We start from the raw sequence: 15,811 nt of genomic DNA on the forward strand, positions 1-15,811 counted from the left end.
TTTTCTAGTAGTCTTCTTCAAAGAGAAGGTAAGACATTCATAGAAAAAAGTATTGTTATTAAATTCTCTTCTTTATATGATCCTTCATCATATGCAGTTTTGTTTCTGAAAAAAAATGAATACCTTCTGATTAAAATGTATCAAAATAACTAAATGCTTTTTTGTATTGCATCTTCCCTTTGTATTAGCTCTTCAGAGATGCCGATTATTGAAGTCTGAATATTATTTGTTCATCCTGATAATATTTCCATGCTTCCATTGAATATAGGTGCTTTATGGAATAATTAGCCTGATGAGATATATCTCTACACAATTGCTGCCTTGTTTCCTAATATACAGAGAGAGTATATTTTTTCTTTATTGCTTATTTATTTATCTATTTTATTTGATTTCTAGACCGCCACCTCTCCCCGAAGGGACTCAGGGCGGTGTACAGGTACCAAATTAAAAAACCATACAAATAATAATAAATATAGTTAAAATCGAATTAAACTTTAAACCCCTGTACAAATTTATAAAAATTAAAAATTAAAAATGGCTGCCTGCCATTTCTTCTTTTTCCCACCTCAGATTCTATCGACCCCATTTCATATTCAGACTGAGATTGTTCTTTAACCCATGCAATCCATGATACAATAATTTTACATGCTGTGAGTGAGCTTCTGATAATGGACACGTTCTGTATATGATTCATTTTCATTAAAAAAAAATAGAATAAACTCTTTTTTTGGTCCTATCCCATACATCAATTCCAGAAGATTAGAGCAGAGCTCTCCAATCCTGGCAACTTTATGACTTGTGGACTTCAACTCCCAAAAGACTTCAACTCCCAGAAGACTTCATCTCCCAAAAGACTTAACTCCCATCTTCACTCGCTGAGGAAGTCTGGGAGTTGAAGTCCACAAGTCTTAAATTTGCCAAGGTTAGAGACTGGACTGGAGCATCTTCATTTTTATTTTGTACATTCTTTCCCTTTCTTTTAGTTTAACAAAACCAAATTCCCTCCCTCTCTCCCTCCCTCCTTCCCTTCCCATTAATTAATCCATGTTGTTTACTATTTAAAGTCACAATCTGCCATATTCCATGAGTGCATCAAATAGGACCAGAGATGATCCATAGATAGAAGGTGATCTCCACTATCCACCATTGCCTCGATGAATCCTGAGACTTTCACATAACACTTTTTAATCAGATGAGCAAGGCCAGATCATCAGCCTTATTTCAACTGTTAGATATTAGCATATATCGCTGTAAGACTCCACTCAGGTCCGCCGCTAGGGCAGGAACTAGGGATCGTTCTGATTGGTCGAGAGATGTACCCGATCCCTATAAAAGGGGAACCCTCAGACCACACACTAAGCTGGATCACTACTACTACTAATAAAGAGCTGTTAAGTCACTACTTGTCCGGAGTCTGTTCTCTCGTTGCCCGAATCTAACACTGGCGACGAAGGTGGGATCGAGAGACAGATAGGACGAAGAAGCTACCTCCAGAATCCAAGGATTCGATCCAGCCTAGGAATTCGGCGGAAATTCCGGCAGCCATCTCAGCGCGGCAAATTCAAACGCAGACAAGATGGCGATGCACACTCCTCCAGCTCCGTTCGACCCAATTGCCGATCATTGGGAATCCTACATGCTAATGTTCGAGTGTTTTCTCGAAGCAAACGATTACACGGGAGTACCAGACTCTCGAAAGAAGAATATATTCCTGAGCTACTGTGGCCGAGAAGTTTTCGAGACGGCCAGAGATCTCTCTGAACCAACATCCATACAGGTGGTATCATGGGCGGCGCTACAACAGACCTTACAAACACACTACGTGCCAAAACCTTCCCGCCACGTTCGCCGCCAGGAATTCAACACGAGGAACCAGAAGGCGGGAGAATCAATCAACCAATATGTTGCGGCGCTCCGGAAAGCGGCAACGCATTGTGAGTTCAGGGATCTGGACGAGCAAATCCTGGCGCTACTCATATGCGGGTTGAGAGACATTTCTCTACAGAAACGGTTGTTGGCCAAACCCAATTTAAGCCTACAGATTGCACTCGATGAGGCAAGAGCTTCCGAATCAGTGGACAGATCATCCGAGACCATACAACGCGGATACAGCGTGATCCAGACCGGAACCAGACACGCCAGAGTACACTATGAGGACACCGATCAAGAGGTCGAGGACTGCGAGTTCGAAGACAGCCATCGTATGCGGAGCAGTCACACGAGACCGGTGGGTAAACCCGAATTCCGTTTGCCACCAAGTGTAAGTTGCGGAGGGAACCACCCCTGGTCTACCTGTCGGTTCAGAAATGTTGTTTGCTCGCATTGCGACAAACTGGGGCACATCGCACGAGTGTGCCGGAGCGAAGTCCCTGCCTCACAATGGCAGCCTCCGATGCACCGCCAACAGAAGCCCAACCTAGGGGCTTGGCGGAAAAACAAAGGGCGCCCAGAGAGAAATCCAAGGGAGTTGGCCGAGAGAGAATACACACAAAGAGCTGAAAGGGCGTATTACCAGAGAACCGAGAGAGAGTATCCCCAGGATACCGATGCCGAGAGAGAGTTGACCCAGAGAGAACCATTGTGAACCTATCTCACAACGATAGGTGAGGTCTGCACCAAGCGGCCTAAAAAGCTGAAAATCACTGTCCTCTTGGAGGACTCCCCTTGCGAGCTTGAAGTTGACATGGGATCGTCCCTGATGATCATTTCATGGTCCGTCATGAAAAAGGCAATCCCTAGCCTTAAAAAGCGCCAACTGCGTACACCAGACATCCTGCTACGAGACTACCAGGGGAACAGGGTCCCCATCGTGGGTCAAGGCACGTTTCGGGGACAGTTCAAGGACATCGTAGCCCAGTTGCCTGTGACCGTCGCCAGCGCGCCTTTACAGAGCCTCCTGGGATTGGATTGGATTGAAGCCCTAGGGCTAGAAGTCACCGGAATCAACGCCGTGGAGAACAGCAGCGCTGAGCAGATTTTTAAGGAGTTCGAGGATGTGTTCAGCCCTGGTCTTGGTAAGTATGTGGGTAAACCTATATCATTCAATCTAGACCCAAACGTGGCACCAATCCGACTCAAACCTAGAAGAGTGCCTTTCGCAATCCGTCCAAATATTGATAAGGAGATAGATAAACTCGTGGAACAGGGGACCCTTGAACCGGTGGATCACGCGCGCTGGGGAAATGCCCATCGTGACCCCAGTTAAACCAGATGGGTCAGTCCGCATCTGCGCGGACTATAAATGCACAATTAATGTCGCCCTACAACAAAGCGCGTATCCTGTGCCAGTAGTCCAGCGGTTCTCAAATAGTGGGGCGCGCCCCCCTGGGGGGGCGCGAGGCTCCGTAAAGGGGGGCGCGAAGGCTCCCTTTCCATCTGGGTGCAACGGCGGCGAAGGCGTGGGCGAGGCAGAATATATGCCGCCTGGAAGTGGCAGCACTTCGGACTGTGGATTTTCATTGGAGCCCCGGGCTGGAGCTCTGCAAGAAGCCTGCTCGGGCGGGGGTGGGAGGGAGGGAAGCATGGGACCGCCCGTCGTCGCCACCGCGTAGCTCGCCTCCCCGCCAGCAGCTCCACCGCTAGCATTCCGTCTGGAAGCTCCAACGCAACAGCCGCTGTTGGGGAAGGGACAAAGGGGCGGCGTTCGCCCGATCTTGCCACCGCCACCCCTTCGCCCCTGGTAACGGCGACTGTTGTGCTGCTGCTTCCAGCTGGGATGCTGGAGGAGCTGCTAGCAGGGAGGGAGGGAAGAAGGGCAGAAGGGAGGTGGAAGGAAGGAAAGAAAAGCAGACACGCCGGAGGGAAAGAGGAAAGAAGGCAAGCAGGCAGGAAGGAGGCAGAAGGAAGGAGGGAAGAATGGAACTGGAAGGGAGGCAGGGAAGGAGGGAGGGAGAAAGGAAGGATAGGAGGATAGGGAAAGAGGAAAGAAGGCAGGCAGGCAGAAGGGAGGGAGGTGCAAGGAAGGAAGAAAGCATAGATAAGCAGGAGGGAAAGAAGGCAGGCAGGCAGGGGGAAAGAGGAAGGAGGGAACTGGAAGGGAGGCAGGAAGGAAGGGAAGGAGGAAGGGAGGATAGGAGGATAGGGAAAGAGGAAAGAAGGCAGGCAGGCAGAAGGGAGGGAGGTGCAAGGAAGGAAGAAAGCATAGATAAGCAGGAGGGAAAGAAGGCAGGCAGGCAGGAGGAAAGAGGAAGGAGGGAACTGGAAGGGAGGCAGGGAAGGAGGGAGGGAGAAAGGAAGGATAGGAGGATAGGGAAAGAGGAAAGAAGGCAGGCAGGCAGAAGGGAGGGAGGTGCAAGGAAGGAAGGAAGCATAGATAAGCAGGAGGGAAAGAAGGCAGGCAGGCAGGAGGAAAGAGGAAGGAGGGAACTGGAAGGGAGGCAGGGAAGGAGGGAGGGAGAAAGGAAGGATAGGAGGATAGGGAAAGAGGAAAGAAGGCAGGCAGGCAGAAGGGAGGGAGGTGCAAGGAAGGAAGAAAGCATAGATAAGCAGGAGGGAAAGAAGGCAGGCAGGCAGGGGGAAAGAGGAAGGAGGGAACTGGAAGGGAGGCAGGAAGGAAGGGAAGGAGGAAGGGAGGATAGGAGGATAGGGAAAGAGGAAAGAAGGCAGGCAGACAGAAGGGAGGGAGGTGCAAGGAAGGAAGAAAGCATAGATAAGCAGGAGGGAAAGAAGGCAGGCAGGCAGGAGGAAAGAGGAAGGAGGGAACTGGAAGGGAGGCAGGGAAGGAGGGAGGGAGAAAGGAAGGATAGGAGGATAGGGAAAGAGGAAAGAAGGCAGGCAGGCAGAAGGGAGGGAGGTGCAAGGAAGGAAGGAAGCATAGATAAGCAGGAGGGAAAGAAGGCAGGCAGGCAGGAGGAAAGAGGAAGGAGGGAACTGGAAGGGAGGCAGGGAAGGAGGGAGGGAGAAAGGAAGGATAGGAGGATAGGGAAAGAGGAAAGAAGGCAGGCAGGCAGAAGGGAGGGAGGTGCAAGGAAGGAAGAAAGCATAGATAAGCAGGAGGGAAAGAAGGCAGGCAGGCAGGGGGAAAGAGGAAGGAGGGAACTGGAAGGGAGGCAGGAAGGAAGGGAAGGAGGAAGGGAGGATAGGAGGATAGGGAAAGAGGAAAGAAGGCAGGCAGGCAGAAGGGAGGGAGGTGCAAGGAAGGAAGGAAGCATAGATAAGCAGGAGGGAAAGAAGGCAGGCAGGCAGGAGGAAAGAGGAAGGAGGGAACTGGAAGGGAGGCAGGGAAGGAGGGAGGGAGAAAGGAAGGATAGGAGGATAGGGAAAGAGGACAGAAGGCAGGCAGGCAGAAGGGAGGGAGGTGCAAGGAAGGAAGAAAGCATAGATAAGCAGGAGGGAAAGAAGGCAGGCAGGCAGGAGGAAAGAGGAAGGAGGGAACTGGAAGGGAGGCAGGAAGGAAGGGAAGGAGGAAGGGAGGATAGGAGGATAGGGAAAGAGGAAAGAAGGCAGGCAGGCAGAAGGGAAGGAGGTGCAAGGAAGGAAGAAAGCATAGATAAGCAGGAGGGAAAGAAGGCAGGCAGGCAGGGGGAAAGAGGAAGGAGGGAACTGGAAGGGAGGCAGGAAGGAAGGGAAGGAGGAAGGGAGGATTTGAGGATAGGGAAAGAGGAAAGAAGGCAGGCAGACAGAAGGGAGGGAGGTGCAAGGAAGGAAGAAAGCATAGATAAGCAGGAGGGAAAGAAGGTAGGCAGGCAGGAGGAAAGAGGAAGGAGGGAACTGGAAGGGAGGCAGGGAAGGAGGGAGGGAGAAAGGAAGGATAGGAGGATAGGGAAAGAGGAAAGAAGGCAGGCAGGCAGAAGGGAGGGAGGTGCAAGGAAGGAAGGAAGCATAGATAAGCAGGAGGGAAAGAAGGCAGGCAGGCAGGAGGAAAGAGGAAGGAGGGAACTGGAAGGGAGGCAGGGAAGGAGGGAGGGAGAAAGGAAGGATAGGAGGATAGGGAAAGAGGAAAGAAGGCAGGCAGGCAGAAGGGAGGGAGGTGCAAGGAAGGAAGAAAGCATAGATAAGCAGGAGGGAAAGAAGGCAGGCAGGCAGGGGGAAAGAGGAAGGAGGGAACTGGAAGGGAGGCAGGAGGGAAGGGAAGGAGGAAGGGAGGATAGGAGGATAGGGAAAGAGGAAAAAAGGCAGGCAGGCAGAAGGGAGGGAGGTGCAAGGAAGGAAGAAAGCATAGATAAGCAGGAGGGAAAGAAGGCAGGCAGGCAGGAGGAAAGAGGAAGGAGGGAACTGGAAGGGAGGCAGGGAAGGAGGGAGGGAGAAAGGAAGGATAGGAGGATAGGGAAAGAGGAAAGAAGGCAGGCAGGCAGAAGGGAGGGAGGTGCAAGGAAGGAAGAAAGCATAGATAAGCATTAGGGAAAGAAGGCAGGCAGGCAGGGGGAAAGAGGAAGGAGGGAACTGGAAGGGAGGCAGGAAGGAAGGGAAGGAGGAAGGGAGGGTAGGAGGATAGGGAAAGAGGAAAGAAGGCAGGCAGGCAGAAGGGAGGGAGGTGCAAGGAAGGAAGAAAGCATAGATAAGCAGGAGGGAAAGAAGGCAGGCAGGCAGGAGGAAAGAGGAAGGAGGGAACTGGAAGGGAGGCAGGAAGGAAGGGAAGGAGGAAGGGAGGGTGGAAGGAAGGATAGACAAGTAAGAGGGAAAGAGGAATGAAAGCATGTGACTACGGTGGGAGACGAGGAAAGACCGGTGTGCTATGTTATGCAGAGGTGTACTTATAACAATTTTATAGACAAATGATACTATTTACAGTCGTGCGGGGGGGGGCGCGAAATGTTTTCTTCTTCCTAGGGGGGGCATGACAGAAAATAATTGAGAAGCACTGCAGTAGTCCAACACCTATTGCACTCGTTGGGGCCAGGAAAAATATTTGCTAAATTAGATATGGCACAAGCGTATCAGCAGCTGCCAGTGGATAGCGCCACGGCGGAGGCCCAGACTATAGTGACGCACAGGGGTGCTTTCAAATGCAACCGGTTACAATTCGGAGTAAGCATAGCTCCCAGTCTGTTCCAGAGCGTCATGGAACGGCTTTTGCACGGAATACCAGGGGTCGTCCCGTATTTTGACGACATCTTGGTGTCAGCTGCAAACGAGGAGCAACTATTAAAAAGAGTTAGAACTGTTCTGGCCAGAATTAGAGAAAAGGGTATCCGCCTTAAAAAGGAAAAATGCCAAATTAACGTCCCTAGCATAGAATTCCTGGGATATAGAATCGATGGTTTAGGCATACATCAAACATCGAAGAAAATTAAGGCGATCCAGGATGCCCCCACACCACGAAGTCAGACCGAGTTGCAGGCATTCCTCGGACTACTTAACTTCTACAGCGTTTTTCTGAGACAGAAAGCTACCGTTGCTGAGCCGCTACATCGACTCCTCGCCAAGAACACGAAATGGACATGGGGACGCTCCGAGGCAGCAGCTTTCGCCGCAGTCAAGCGCCTGCTCACATCCGACTCGCTACTCGTCCAATACAGCCAAACGCTACCACTGGTATTGACCTGCGATGCATCACCTTTCAGCGTCGGCGCAGTTCTCAGCCACAGAATGCCAAACAGGAATGAAGCTCCCATAGCATTCTACTCAAGGACTTTATCATCGGCCAAAAGAAACTACAGCCAGATGGACAGGGAAGCGTTAGCCGCTGTGGCTGGAGTCAAACGTTTCCACGAGTATCTCTACGGCCGCGATTTCGAACTCATCACAGATCACAAACCACTACCTGGTCTTTTGGCGGGAAACCGCCCCACACCAGTCTCACTCTCCCCGCGCATGACCAGGTGGACTGTTTTCCTGGCTGCATACTCTTACAAACTGATACATCGACCGGGCTCCACACTAGGGCACGCAGACGCACTCAGCCGTTGCCCACTTCCAGAGCTATTAACAGACCCCACGCCCGAGGTACCGGTTTTATTAATTGACTGTTTGGACTCAGGACCTGTTTCTTCTTTGGACGTTGCTAGATTTTCTGCTAAGGACAACGTAATCAGATAAGTACAAACTTGGGTATGGAGGGGGTGGCCCAAGGGTAATGTGGGACCCGAATTCAAACTGTTTTGGTCAAAACGCGATGAATTGTCGGTTTTACAAGGTTGTTTATTATGGGGGGATCGAGTTGTTGTTCCATATGCGTTGCGGAGAAATGTATTAGAAGCATTACATGTTGGGCATCCGGGGATCGTAAGGATGAAAGCGTTAGCTAGGAGTTACGTTTGGTGGCCAAACATGGACAAAGAGATAGAGGAATGGGTAGCCACTTGTGATCCATGTCAAGAGTCTAGACCAGCACCCCCTGAAGCGCCCGCCACAGAATGGGACAAACCGAAAGCACCCTGGTTGCGAATACACATTGATTTCGCAGGACCAGTCCAGGGGCAAACGTTTCTAATAGTTGTGGATGCATACTCCAAATGGTTGGAAGTAGTCCTAATGACTTCAATCACGGCAGAGGCAGTCATTAAGGTACTACGGCGACTTTTCGCCACTCATGGCCTGCCCGACTTCCTGGTCTCCGATAACGGGCCCCAATTCACGGCCATGCAATTCGAAACATACCTAGCAAGTCAGGGAATTCGGCATGCCCTTGTCGCGCCATTCCATCCGGCCTCGAACGGACAGGCGGAAAGAATGGTGCGAGCTGCAAAAGAGGCCCTCGCTAGGATGGGCCCAGGTGATTGGCAAACACGAATTGACCATTACCTACTAATCCAGCATATTACCCCTAGTGCCACAACGGGTAGGAGCCCCGCTGAACTCCTCATGGGCTGCCATCTACGGTCTCACCTGGACCGACTTCACCCAAATTACTCTGCCACATCACCCCCAGACTCTACAAGCAAAATTCGGAGTTTTAGCATAGGGGATTCAGTATACGCCCACAACTATGCAGGGGGAACAATGTGGATGCCGGCAAGGGTAATTGGTATCACGGGTCCACGATCATACTTGCTGGAACTAGAGGACGGTAGGAATTGGAAAAGGCACATAGACCAACTCCGGGGTCGCCTGGCACACTCAAACCTGCGATCCGCTAACGAGGACTATATCCCATCGGAAAGTCAGCAACCCGAGAGCCCAAACACAGAGGAATACAGCACCCTGGAACCTAGAGTGGAACCAGAGATAAACGACGGATCGGAACAGCATCCGAGCGAGGAAGGTTTTCCACCCCCCGACTGCGAAACAGAACAAGCAGAACAAGCCGATCTTACGCCCACTCCAACTCAACCCGAACTCCGACGATCCACCCGTGTAAGACAGAAACCGACATATTTAAAGGACTTTGTCACTAACCGGAACACTCCGTCTAAGAAGGGAGGGGTGTTAGATATTAGCATATATTGCTGTATGTCTCCACTCAGGTCCGCCGTTACAGCGGGAACTAGGGATCGTTCTGATTGGTCGAGAGATGTACCCGATCCCTATAAAAGGGGAACCCTCAGACCACACACCAAGCTGGATCACTACTACTACTACTAATAAAGAGCTGTTAAGTCACTACTTGTCCAGAGTCTGTGCTCTCGTTGCCCGAATCTAACATCAACCATACAAACAGCATCCTTGCATGCATAATTGTGAAGGCAGGACTGCTAATCTAAAGACTACCTTACAAAATGAGGTTTTAAGACTAAGACAGTCTAAGACTAAGACTAATGCAAAACTGTTTCTCTTTTGTTCCAACAGGAGTATCTGCAGCCATAGAAGGAATAGAAGAGACTGGAGCATAATGGATATGGCATCCCCCTCTCCTTTCACTCTCTTACCACAAATCAATGAAACATTCACTAGCAAAAACAGAACCTGTTATGATTCTGGCATAAACGAAGAAGTGCTTATTTTTGCAATCTTCTCTATGCTGTTCTGTGTGCTGGGAATGTTGGGCAATGGCCTCGTGATCTGGATGCTGGGCTCCTCCGTTAAGAGGAACACTTTTGCCATTTACATTATCAACCTCTCTGTTGCAGACTTTGGTTTTCTCACCTTTGAGCTGATTATCGAAATCCACTGGCTTTTTACACATCTGTATTGTAACTTTCCCTACGAGCTCTTCCAAACGGGCCTGCTGTTAATGTACAGCACGGGGCAATTTCTCCTGACAGTCATCAGCATCGACAGTTGTCTTTCGGTCCTTTTCCCAATTTGGTATCGATGCCACCGGCCGGTGCACATGTTCACGACTGTGTGTGCTGTCACCTGGGTCATTTCCTTCATCCTCTCTTCAATTCACTTCACAATTATAGCAGTTGATGGATTTGGAAACAGTTATACGCTGATGTATTAGTTCATCGTTAATGCTGTGGTTTGTTTCCCACTTATGACAATCTCCAGTGTGGTCTTGTTTTTGAAAATCTGCCTTAAATCCAAAAGGCAAAGGCGGAGGAAGCTTTTGACAGCTATTTTGCTCACGCTTTTCTTCTTTTTAGTCTTGGCTTTTCCACTAAATGCCTTTTATTTTATCCTGTATGTTTTCAAATACATACATCCCAACCTTGTGCATTGTGGCTACTTATGTGCCTGCATCAACAGCAGCATTAACCCAGTGATCTATTACCTGGTGGGGAGACAGAGGGGTAAAACTCAGAGAAGCATGAAAGAAGTGCTTCAGAGAGTTTTCAAGGAGGAAGAAAATTGTACTGATCAAATGGAAAATGAATAAAGTTCCAAGATCTCAACTCTTTAATTTCACCATTGTCATTCCTAAGATACAATCATTTCTTTGCAAGCAAGCCCATAATTTCCTTTTTTTATTTAATGGAAAATGATCTCTATACTTATTAATTTATGCATGAATCCATAATTTTTGCAGACAATTATCTTTGTGCAATATCAAAGCATTTTTCAAATAACCTATTTACCTAGTATGCCCAACCTGATGATTAATTAGCTTGCTTTAGTTCTGCCTTCCCCCACTTGAGTGGCCTACAATTCTATTTTTGAACTTTGATGTCTAGCCAGTAAGACGATTGTTGAGAATTTTCAAAGTGGACATTCACAGCTTTCAAGGCCTTCATCATAGAAAGGCCAAGTCAAGGATGGAAACATGTAGCCTTCAAAATGTCCTAGGTGCTATCAGGCATATGACCAATAGTGAAGGATGATGGAATTTTCACTCAATGCTATCTGGAGAATCCTATATCTGCAACTCCACCAAACCAGGATTAATCAAATCAACTGTATCAAAAAGAAGACAACTGATATAACAATACCTTATGAAATCACATTTAAATGAAAAATGTTGTATGATTCCAGCAGAAAAGAATCAGACCGAAGATATTTTAAGTGGTAATATTTATAAACTGGCCTCTCTTCCTACATATGTGTACATATTGTATTAGAGCAATTACATCTAAATCATTTCTTATAGCTTTATTTCCTGTAATTAAGTAGAGTTTCATATTACTGAGGACAGACACAGAAGCCACTGAAACTAAAACGATGTTATATAATTTTTATGGAAGGGAAAAGAATTGCATTATTTATTCAGTGTACTTTCCCTAAAAAGCTAATGACAAAGCATGGAGGAACTCTGCACTTTTTAGGCTTCCTTATGAAACTGCAAGGGACTATTTTAGATGATAATTATCTGTATGGTTCTCTGGCTGTGGCTTTATCCAGAGAAAGTGATTTTTTCTTCTGGAACTATGCTATAACTCTCCATAAAGAGAATTTGAAAACTTCAAGTAGTGCAGGAAGAGGGGTGACAGCCAGTATGCATTCTGATTTTATTATGTTCATTGTGTCCTAATTTCAACATCTGTCTGCATAGTTTAAGAGAAAATTTCTAGATGTTAAATTACTGAATGATTCTGGGTTTGCATGTCTAAGAAAGCCTCTGCCCTAACATCTACAACAGAAAGCATTTTGCCTCTCTTGGGAAATAAATGAAACATTCTGAGTTTTGTGGTTTCATATTTTAAATTCATTTAAAACCTCTTTGTGTTTCTGGCTACCATCACAGATTTGGTGCTGCTTCTCCTTTGAGAATTGTTATCTGAAAATATTTCCTTTTTGCTTCGATATGAGTCTCAAGGTGAGATCATAATATTCCATGATTGCCTACAAATCCGAAGCAATTCAGCAATTCTGCAGTACTATCTTCTCCAAACTCTTTTTGGGAAATAAACCAGTCAAAGTAGATTGTCTAAAATTAAAACTGTGGTAAACTTAGATGCGGTTTCAGATGAGATCCAGTGTAGTGCACTGGCTGTAGACCACATATATAGAAGTATCTTCCTCTTGAGATGACCGAAGAGCTGGAACAGAGGACAAGTGCTGTTTTTGTTTCATAAATGGGATACAGAGAATGCCAACACTGCTCGTTCCAATGTAACAGTCAGAAAAAGAGGTGGTCCCATGGAAATCCAAACTCTAAGGTGACCTGGTGGATGAGAAGCTATACCGTATATCATTAGATAGATGATAGACGGATGGATGGATGGATGGATGGATGGATAGCTAGATGATAAATAGACAGACAGACAGACAATGGCTGGATGGATGGGTGGATAGATAGGTAGGAAGATATGTAGACAAACATATGGACAGGCAGATGGAGGGACAGATAGATGGACAGATAGATAGATGGACAGATGGATGATGATAGATGTTAGTTAGTTAGTTAGTTAGATAGATAGATGATAGATAGATAGATAGATAGATAGATAGATAGATAGATAGATAGAAAGATAGATAGATGATAGATAGATGGATAGATGGATAGATGGATAGATGGATAGATGGATAGATGGATAGATGGATAGATGGATAGATGGATAGATGGACAGACGGACGGACGGACAGACAGACAGACAGACAGACAGACAATAAACAGGGGAGAGAGAGGAGCAAGCATGTTTAGTTGGAAAGTATATCAATAGGGGAGCAGAAGAATGTTTAGGACTTGGGAAAGTTAGCTAGAAAAGAAGAAAATGTAAGCCACATATTTGCAATGTCTAATAAGCTATATGAATTATGCCAATCTAGTCACCAATTGTCTTGGAGGAGAATTTTACATGCGGATCTTAGATGCTGGATACACCTGGTCAGTGTTGGTTTGAAAGACACACAAAATTCCATGGAGAAGGCTACAACAAGCTATTTTTCTACTGTACTGGTGTCTTATTCACCCGAAGGGCATTTCTATGTTATCCTGCCTGATGTCAAAAAATAAGAAGGTTCTCACCTGGTAAACGCATATAAATTGCAGGGCTGTCAGTCATACTGAGAGGCTGAAACACAGAATTCTGACCCGTTTTTCAACTTATGTGAACTAAGCCACAAAATAATCATAATCATAACCCTCATTTGAAATAAGAGTGAATGCCTGGCTGCAAATCACAACATGAGTTTTTATGGTATCTTTGTCCTTCCTGGCACTTCTTAGACAGGGTTAAAACGATGCACCAATATTGAAAAAGAGAGACACGAAAACTCAGCTTTACAGATTAATGTTTTTTCCCCCAGTACACAATTTAAATATTCAAAACCCCAACGCAACTGGGACTGCAGTAGAATAACACAATTTCATACCTTGATTGAGGTAACTCCTCATCCAGGACTCCACCTCATTCTCTCACCAAAGACACTCTAAAGTTTTCCCACCCAAAATCTGACCGAACTTTCCCTTTATTTTCCCTGGGCATATTAGGAAGGCTGATGATTTAAAGGGTCAGCTGCAATCTGCTACAAATCGAAAAAGAATGGAGTTCAAGGATAGATGATAGATAGATAGATAGATAGATAGATAGATAGATAGATAGATAGATAGATAGATAGATAGATGATAGATAGATAGATAGATAGATAGATAGATAGATAGATAGATAGATAGATGATAGATGGATGGATGGATGGATGGATGGATGGACAGACGGACGGACGGACGGACGGACTGACAGATTCTGTAATTTTTGGAGTATAAGATGCACCTTTTTCCCCCCTCAAAAAGGGTGAAAATTTGAGTGTGTCTTATACACTGAATGTAGTCCCACCCACCCACCATCCCCCACCCTTTGGCCTCTGCCTCCCAGCATCTGACAGAACTTTCCCCTTCTTTTCCCTGGGCATATTAAGCAGGCTGATGATTTAAAGTATCTGCTACAAATGGACAAAGAATGGAGTTCAAGGATAAATAGATGATAGATAGATAGATAGATAGATGGGTGGGTGGGTGGGTGGGTGGGTGGGTGGATAGATGATAGATAGATAGATAGATAGATAGATAGATAGATAGATAGATAGATAGAGAGAGAGAGAGAGAGAGATAGATAGATAGATAGATAGATAGATGGGTGGGTGGGTGGGTGGGTGGGTGGGTGGGTGGGTGGGTGGGTGGATAGATGATAGATAGATAGATAGATAGATGATAGATAGATAGATAGATAGATAGATAGATAGATAGATAGATAGATAGACAGACAGACAGACAGACAGACAGACAGACAGATTCTGTAATTTTTGGAGTATAAGATGCACCTTTTCCCCCCCTGAAAGAGGGTGAAAATTTGAGTGTGTCTTATACACTGAATGTAGTCCCACCCACCCACCATCCCCCACCCTTTGGCCTCTGCCTCCCAGCATCTGACAGAACTTTCCCCTTCTTTTCCCTGGGCATATTAAGCAGGCTGATGATTTAAAGTATCTGCTACAAATGGACGAAGAATGGACTTCAAGGATAGATAGATAGGTAGGTAGGTAGGTAGGTAGGTAGGTAGGTAGGTAGGTAGGTAGATGACAGATGATAGATAGATAGATAGATAGATAGATAGATAGATAGATAGATGATAGATGATAGATAGATTTGTTACGAAAAGAGAAAAAGTCTTTGAAAAAAATGCTTCTTAACTTGCAAGATCTATCTGAAAAGTTTAATGAAAGGTTTGGTGGTTCAGGACAGTTAGGAGTCAATCCAGTGATAGTACCTTCAGTTGGATGGACTGGGATCTTGTCAGTTGCTGACAGATTTTTTTTTTTTAAAAAAAGCCTGTTCTGAGAATTGCGAGCTTGATGGAGAAGGATGAAAGGGGAACAAATACAAGAAACTTAAAGATAATGGGATTGATGAGTGACGGACTGAATTTTCTTGGGAAGTTGGATGAACTTTGAAGAATGAACTTATTATGTTTAACCAGAAAAAAATAACAAAGAGATGCTGTGTTTTTCTTAGGGGGAGACTTTCAAAACAATGGGTGCTGCAGAGATTTACAGAGGCTTATGGTTCTGGAGAATGATCAATTGTTGGGAAAGATCCCAATTAAAACATCAAGGAAAAGATTCATTTTGAAGAATCAAATGAGAATATTTGATCCTAGATAGACCCTCTCTGTACAGACCAGAGAGAATGATTGTGGTTATTTGTGCTAACTGTTTTAGGTAGCTCTTATAGACTTTTTACAAGTTAAACACATTAATAGATAGTTAACAGAGGAGTTTGAAGTTTAATTCTACTGTTGTTCACCTGCTAACTCCCCTTTTTTATAGACAGTAGATAGATGAGGTCAATTGGTTCAAATAGACACATAGAATTTTATAAATTGTGGTCCTGCTACGTAATGGAGCAACTATTATTGTTGCAACACATTTAACAGCGTTCAGCTGGGGGGGGGGCAATATATCTACTCGTTCCTATATTAGCACAATCATCCTCATAAGCATCTTATCAGAGTTTGCTATCAGAAGTTCCTCATTTCCTGGCAAGGATGGTTTTGAAAAAAGATATTTTATTTCCTCACAGTTGTTTACCCGCCACCAGCTGTGGGTGTGTCACTTTTGCACCAACTCTCCTGAACATATATAAAGCAATTCTGTAGAATTTTCTACTGAGTGGTCC

At 46.0% G+C, this 15,811-nt stretch overlaps 1 pseudogene across 1 annotated transcript; it reads left to right on the top strand.

Moving 5' to 3' along the window:
• On the top strand, nt 1–10,929 carry LOC309391312 (mas-related G-protein coupled receptor member H-like; annotated as a pseudogene). Its single transcript, XR_014176862.1, has 2 exons — nt 1–28; nt 9,667–10,929. The product of XR_014176862.1 is annotated as a mas-related G-protein coupled receptor member H-like (transcript).
• Nucleotides 10,930–15,811: the final 4,882 nt, after the last annotated feature.

Source organism: Natrix helvetica, assembly GCF_964273705.1.
Source record: "Natrix helvetica genome assembly, chromosome: 4".
Lineage (NCBI taxonomy): Eukaryota > Metazoa > Chordata > Lepidosauria > Squamata > Natricidae > Natrix > Natrix helvetica.